Raw genomic sequence first — 7,075 nt, 5'->3', positions numbered from 1 at the left:
ATGGCTCCCCTGGCTTGGTGTGGAAGACCCCTTTTGCTAAACGTAGGCACTAAGCAGCACTGTCAACCCGCTTTGTTCACAGCACACTCAGCATGCTCCAAAAGAACCACAGATGCCAGTGTACCTCCAGTGATTTTGGAAAGAACAGCCTTGAAAACTAGCAAGAGCTTGTGCTATCAGTGACTGAGACACTTACTCTTCAGTTGATTCATATTGACAGTGTGAATATGTAGGTGAGTGGGCTCCTGAATGGGGTGGTCAGTAGCAGTCATGCACTTTAGACCAGCTTCTGCTGGCAGCATAGCAATGGCCCCATTAAATGGGTTAAAGATCACCCAGTTCCAAGCCCTCCCCGTGGGATAGTTTCCATCCATCATATCAGGCTGCCCATCCTTGAGCACCTCCAGGGATGGGGGATCTAAAAGAATGTCCAGAATTGTTCTGATTTTACCCAAATGAAGAGTAAGCTTTGGCTTACCTATATCACACTATCATTCATTTGCCTTACACTTTCTTGTCTAAATGTCTTACACTGGCTATTTTTCAGCTTCATTTTCAATAGGCCTCCAAGATGAGAAAGGATTGTGACAATTATTTTGTATCATTTTTGACATTAAACAGTGAACAGAGTTTCACCAAGTCCTCTGCTGAGTCTCATTAAGCTAAGAAACATCATTAACCAAATAATCCATTTCTAGTTAAATAACTTCCACTGGTGAGGAATCTACCACACTGTTTAGGTATAAGCAAATTCATACATTTATGTGCAAACACGTCTGGTTTTGGGATTACAGAGTTTACAGATTTTCCTTTAGGAATGACTAAGAACATCCAAACCAGGAAGGAACTGGAGGATAAGCTTCTGTAGTTAACTGAAATAAGTAGATGGAATGTAGACTGAAAGCCCATTTCAGGTCTTGCTCATTAAGTGACTGACATTCTGGAGTGAGGGAGTGGGCTCCCATTTGTTAATGACTGTTAATGACTGCAGATTGATCTGGATGGTCTGTTTGGCACAGCACTGATCAGTCAACAATCAATCAATCAACACAATCCTTTTTTCTTTCCCTAGAGGTAAGTGCAGAATTGCTTCATAACATGAAAACATAGAAAAATTCAAGTGAGTTCTGTTGCCCACTACAATTTGGAGAGTTACAGAGGAGCAAGGAAAGATTTTGCCAACCTAATTAACTAGACCAAACCTAGTAATCTAGATTACTTGGTAATCTACTTCCTCATGCCAGAGTCAACTTGATCCATAAGAAATGCAGAGAAGCCAAAGCTATTCCTATTTAGGAAGTAAATCACAAGTGACTATGGGAAGGTGAAAAGGATGCTGACATACCAAAAGTGAGCTGTTCCTCTTTTCACAGGTGTGCCCACGTTTAGAGAAAAGGACAAGCAACCAATTAAGGAAACTAAATTGATAGCTAAAGTACCACCTAAAAGATCTGCACGGTTCGGTTTATTTATACTAATTTATGACAAGTTCAAGTGGATGTCTCTGCACTGCTGACATGCAACAACTTGACTGTCATTGTACAAATCAGTTGGAGAGAGGCTGAATGGTGTAAGTGTGTATGCAATCTATTCTAGGGTCTGTGGTAGTAGTTAAAACAGAATCTACAGATATAGTTATTTGCACTTAGCAAGTTTTATGATTTCACTGATTATAGCACTAATCTGATAAAATAAAGGTAAACCTAGCAAATTATATTCTATTGGGGATATTACTGGAAAAATCTTGATCTGGGTAGAGATCTCAACACTACAGCCTGTGCTATCCAACTGCTCCTCAGGACTCCAGGAGCATAGACTGACAGGACAGGGCACAAATCTGACATACATACTGATAAGACATCCTTCCCCTTTGGAAAGCAGGAGGATCCTCATTTCAGGATGTAAAATGTCTTCCCTACCTTCCAGATTTAGGTGTTATTTTGGTACCAAATTCTGAGAATGAATAAAACAAGCAATCTGCAGAAACAACTCCATAAATGAAAGATCACTGGCTCAATATGCTAGCGATAAATGCTACTCCTATGTAGACCTAATTGATAGCTACATGAATATTCCACCTTTAATATCTGGGAGACTGCTGCCCAGGAATCCTTTGCATTGTGTGAACTAGACTTGAGAAGGACAACACAATTGCATTCTGGACCAGGCAACATTTTCTCCTCAAGGCGTTATTCCCACTCCAGTCTTTCCTGTTTTACCTTTCAGACTGTCATTTTGCTGGGACAGGAGCTGTCTTACCCTGAGCTTGTGCAGCACCGAATGGTTCAGGAAGAATCTGTCAGTAAAGTCTGACACTGGAATATTAAAAACAACAAAGAGAAAATTGGAAATCTAATGTTAAGAGTCTAGCACTTCATTTTCCCTCTACTTTTGAAGGAAAGGTGAAGACTTCATCTCACCCACTGTGGCTTCCCATCGCAGATCAGTCAAAGGATGCTACTGCGGTCCTGATCCCTTTGACCAAACAGCCATGCAGCCAGTTTTGTTCACACCACTGAGACGCACAGGGTTGTGAGCTGTGGCTGTTTGTCTCCAGCTCCTGGCTGCCACCACCATCCCCATATGGCATGGCATGAAGTCAGCATGCTGGATAGCTGGCACTGCTCAGTACAGCCTCCATAGGTTTATGGCCCTCATATGGATGACTCTGATCCTCCAGTGGCTCATAACTCAACCTCTTTTCTTGTTTAAGCCACTTAGAAAAATGTTGTGAGGTTGTCTTTGTTTTTAGGTCAAAAATGAAGTTTGTTCCATGCTGTTAAAAGATATTTTAACTGTCTTGCAGCTCTTTAAAACAATTTTCAAGATTTTTTTTTTTTTTGCACTTAAGGTTAAAGACTTCTCGTCTTAAGCTATTTTGTCTAAGCTTAGTTTCGTTTAACTAAATCAGTAAACTATCAGTAAACTGATGTGTGACCAAACATAATGACTGCATTTTCACATCGGTAAAAACTTCAAAGGAGCCTGTTTACTGCAGACTATAAAGCTGCCCTAGAATACTCACTGACGAACTCTACATCAGGAAACATATACATATTCATTAGTAGGTTTTATTTATCTTCAAAACACTACAGTAATTTGATTCTGAAAGAACAAATCAAGTAGAAGTAAAAAAAAAAAAAAAAGGCCTTTGTATTCAGCCAAGGCTCTTCCATTGCTTCTTGGGAAATGATTAATGTTACTACAGTTGTACTGAGTAGACGGGGTTATTAATTAAGACATATTGGTTTGTTCTGGTGCGCTCCATCCTCAGCAGAAGAACTGTCAAGTTATTGTAGCCTGTACAAAAGTTTTCTTTGCATACAGCACCAATTCTCATTTTTTTTAAATGAAAACTCACTTGAGGTCTTCACACTCTCAAAGATCTCTGAAAACAATAGTAGAATTCCTACCGACTGTGATCCGAACAGAATCAATTTTTAAATAGATTTGTTACAGACTTGAAAGGATTTTACTTGTCCCTTCAATAGACAGACACGTAAACTACTTTAGGGTCCTTCAGGAACCAATAACAAATAGTCTGCATTCTGTGGAGAGGGGGTCTTCAGGAGGCTCGAGTTTGATTTGCCACAGAAAGAAAATGTAACCTCCTGGGGAGGAGGAATGATTCCACAGTACTGTATAAAGCTGAGACTTAAGAGACAGGAATTCAATTCTGCCATAAGGTCTTTTTATACGACGTTGGACAATCAAAGTGCTACACAGTGCAGTTTTGCTTAGGGACAGCCCAATGAGTATGGGAAGCAGTATGGCTCTGTTAAACTAGCATACCTAGAGCTCAAACTAGCATACCTGGGGCTTATGTTGTTGTGGCTGGGCTGTTTCTGCATCCTGAGCCAGCTGTAAATGAGTTCATCCTGCTATCCTTACACTCATGAACACTGTGACCCTAAGGATGTATGTATCTATGTAGGTCACTCTGAAAGTAACATCTCCTATTTATTTCCATGGAAACTACAAGAGATACAAAGAGCACAACAACAGTATTTGATAGAGCACATTCTCAACTGCAGAACATTATTTTCCAGCATGGTTACTACCATTTGATATGCATTTTCACCGGTAATGAACAAAAGCCTGCATGCATAAACAGACCCAAAACGTTGCAAGTAACCTCAAGTTTTGATTGTTCTTTGATTGATTCCTGCTTCGTAGTTAGGACCAATACTGAATATTGAGAGCTCCAAGTGAAGCTTTACCCATTTGTGTCTACAAATGATGCCTCCTTGACATCTGTATGAGCTGCCCAGTCCATAGGTTAGAAATAATAGTTTTTCTTTCCTTCAGAATCTTTGGATTAAAAGAAGATTTTTGTTTCCAGAGTCTGAGTGAATTACACTTTTAAAACAGGGGCAGAATCCCCCTGTTCTGTGGTACCAGCTCAGACAGCTGGGCTACTCAGGGCCAGATGTAATCTCCAGCCTTTTGTCTTTACTGGAACAGAAGTAGCCACTGTATTTATCCCAGCAGTCATTTGTTGTTTTTTGTTTTTGTTTTTGTTTTTGTTTTTTTAAATAACAATTAATGCAATCAGGCAAACGTTCCAAAATTAAACGACAGACAGTAAACAAGAAATTTCTTCTGTTTCTTGAGCTATTTCTTTCAGCAGCTGCTCATGCTAGAAGTGCATATTGGTGCTTCATCTTCAGGCTTTGACCACGACAGAGGTGTTAGGAGTAGGGACAGCCTCAAAGGTTAGGAGAAAGGCAGATTTAATTCTTGGTAAGATTTGCCAGACTTAATGAAATACAGATGCAAGGGGCAATTACAAGAGTTGTAATATTCAGTACCTGTCAACTCTGCATAAAGCAAGTTCTGTGTTTTATGATCTAAAGAAAGCACAGCCAATTCAGCAGTGCTAAGCATTACTCTTCCTAGATAAGCACAGGTCACAGCATCTCCTTTTCTACCCATTGCTTTATGACACTGGGACTCCAAGCTTGACTTTCAAGGAGGCAATCAAAAGAGAAGGACAAGGAGAGATTTGAATTTTATAAGCTGTTATGTATTTCAGCACAGCTGCCAAAGAGATACAGTACTGTTTATCACCTACAAGAGTGCTGCAAGCTGGCCCAAAATGTTCAGCACATCAATAACCTTGAACTGAGGTCATCACATGGAATTTGAAGTTGTATCACACCGTTTATTAATGTGTTGTGAAAGCTCACAAGAAACAGCCAGATTTGTCCCCTCTCATTTCAGAATGGCTTCATTAAGCAAAGACTTCCTTCATCTCTGGAGAGAGAGGGAACCTATGTTCCTTCAGAAGTGTTGTTGCAAGAGGGATGCAATAGAAAAACAATGGCACAGACCTTAGCCCAACATCTCATGAAGCTCCTTCAGCACCCTTTCAGGAGCTGCCTCCACCAAAGCACCAGCCAAAAGCTAGGGCCTGCTCTGCCCAACAACACTGCTTTCTAAGGAGAAAGACAACTTATGCTATTTCTCACAACAGAGCACAACTGAGTCTTTGCCTCTGCATGTTGAGCTCTGGCCCCTTGTGCAGAGCTGGAACTCTTCTTTTTGCAGGTGTAGATAAAAAGTTCTGTTCCAGTAAAATACACGTCACTTGCATCCTCTGATTAGGCGTTGCTCTTCTAGTAGTCTTCACATTCTTCCACATTTACACCTCTGCTTTGTCCTTTTCTTTCTGCCTTGGCGCTTTGGTCTTTATAGAGTCAGCCTGATGGACTGGCCATTTTCTGCAGAACTATTTCACTTGCAGCAGTGTTTTCCTCTTCAAATATCATTTAAAGGCAAAAGGACTTTTTCCTCATTATTTTCTTATATTATACAAGGTATTCTAACAGCTGGTGGAAGTTGAATACCATGTTAACAATGCATAATTTAGTAAATATATGCCCATATTGACACTGAAGGAAAACCTGAGATTGCACAACCATACTGTGTGTTTTTATTATACTGTAAGTACAGTTTCAAACATAATAGGATTTATTCATAGCATATTTACTCCACTGAAGTGAGCATAAATATGTAAATGTCTAAGGCTTAGGCTGGGAATTGCCTACTGCTGCTTTCAAGTCATGCAGCACTCTCTGCACTCTAAATGCAGGCTGACAGCAGAAAAGGCAGAACTGTACTTCCAAGGAAAGTATTACAGAAGGATCAAGCTTGCATATCATTACCTTACCCCTGAATTCTAATACAGAATGACAGTGGACACACAGCTGTAGCTTTCACACTAGTACAATGCAACAACTACGCAGAGAGAGAGAGAGAGAGAGCAAACATTTCTGACTGGGGCAGCTCCCGCTGGAGTGTGATTTCTGGGAACAAAAATCCCTTCTTATATTTTACCATTCCAATATATGAAGCAAAGTAATTCTGTGTTGATAGACATATAATTCAAGGAGTCTGACTTTGTTCCCTCATTAGGAAAGGACGGAAGAGCAGAGTGCCCAACAGCAGCACACAGATAACATCTTTTCTGAGTGAAATAAGCATGAGGTATGCGGTGGGAAAGTTATTCTGTTGAAGCCTGTGGATGTAGTACTGTTGGCTGCTCTGGAGCTTGAGCCATTGGAGACCTGGATCAGGGGCTAACATGCATGGAAGGCTACATAAAGGTGTATAGAGTTGAGGGACCATGCATATATAGCTTTCTCTGAGTCAGGTAGCTCAACCACTTCCTAAAATTGCAACTAAATAAATAAAAAGACACAGTAGAAATATTGCTCACAAGGCAATTACTGAAGAGTATTTGGAGCAAGAAAGAATAATCCCAGCTCCACAGCTGGGATTTCAGACCTAAGCAAATATCTGAGTAATCGTCTTTAGCTGTGTACACATTTTAATTCACACCTTCCCACTTGCTTATTGCTTTTGTACTAGATACTTTTAAAAAAGGGGATCGATTGCCCATAAAAGGGTGTCAGATTGTCAACAATGGCAATGAAATCCCCTGGCTACTGAACAAACAGGATGGGAGCAGCACTACAAACTTCCACTAGCTGCCTAGGCTATTTGCCTCTCGTGTAACCTGGAGGGTCTCATTATAGCTGGTACTTGGTCCTGGCTTGAATTGCTCCAAGCA

This window comes from Excalfactoria chinensis, chromosome 2 (genome assembly GCF_039878825.1).
Source record: "Excalfactoria chinensis isolate bCotChi1 chromosome 2, bCotChi1.hap2, whole genome shotgun sequence".
NCBI classification, from domain to species: Eukaryota; Metazoa; Chordata; class Aves; order Galliformes; family Phasianidae; genus Excalfactoria; species Excalfactoria chinensis.
Note: the sequence above shows the minus strand (reverse complement) of the source record.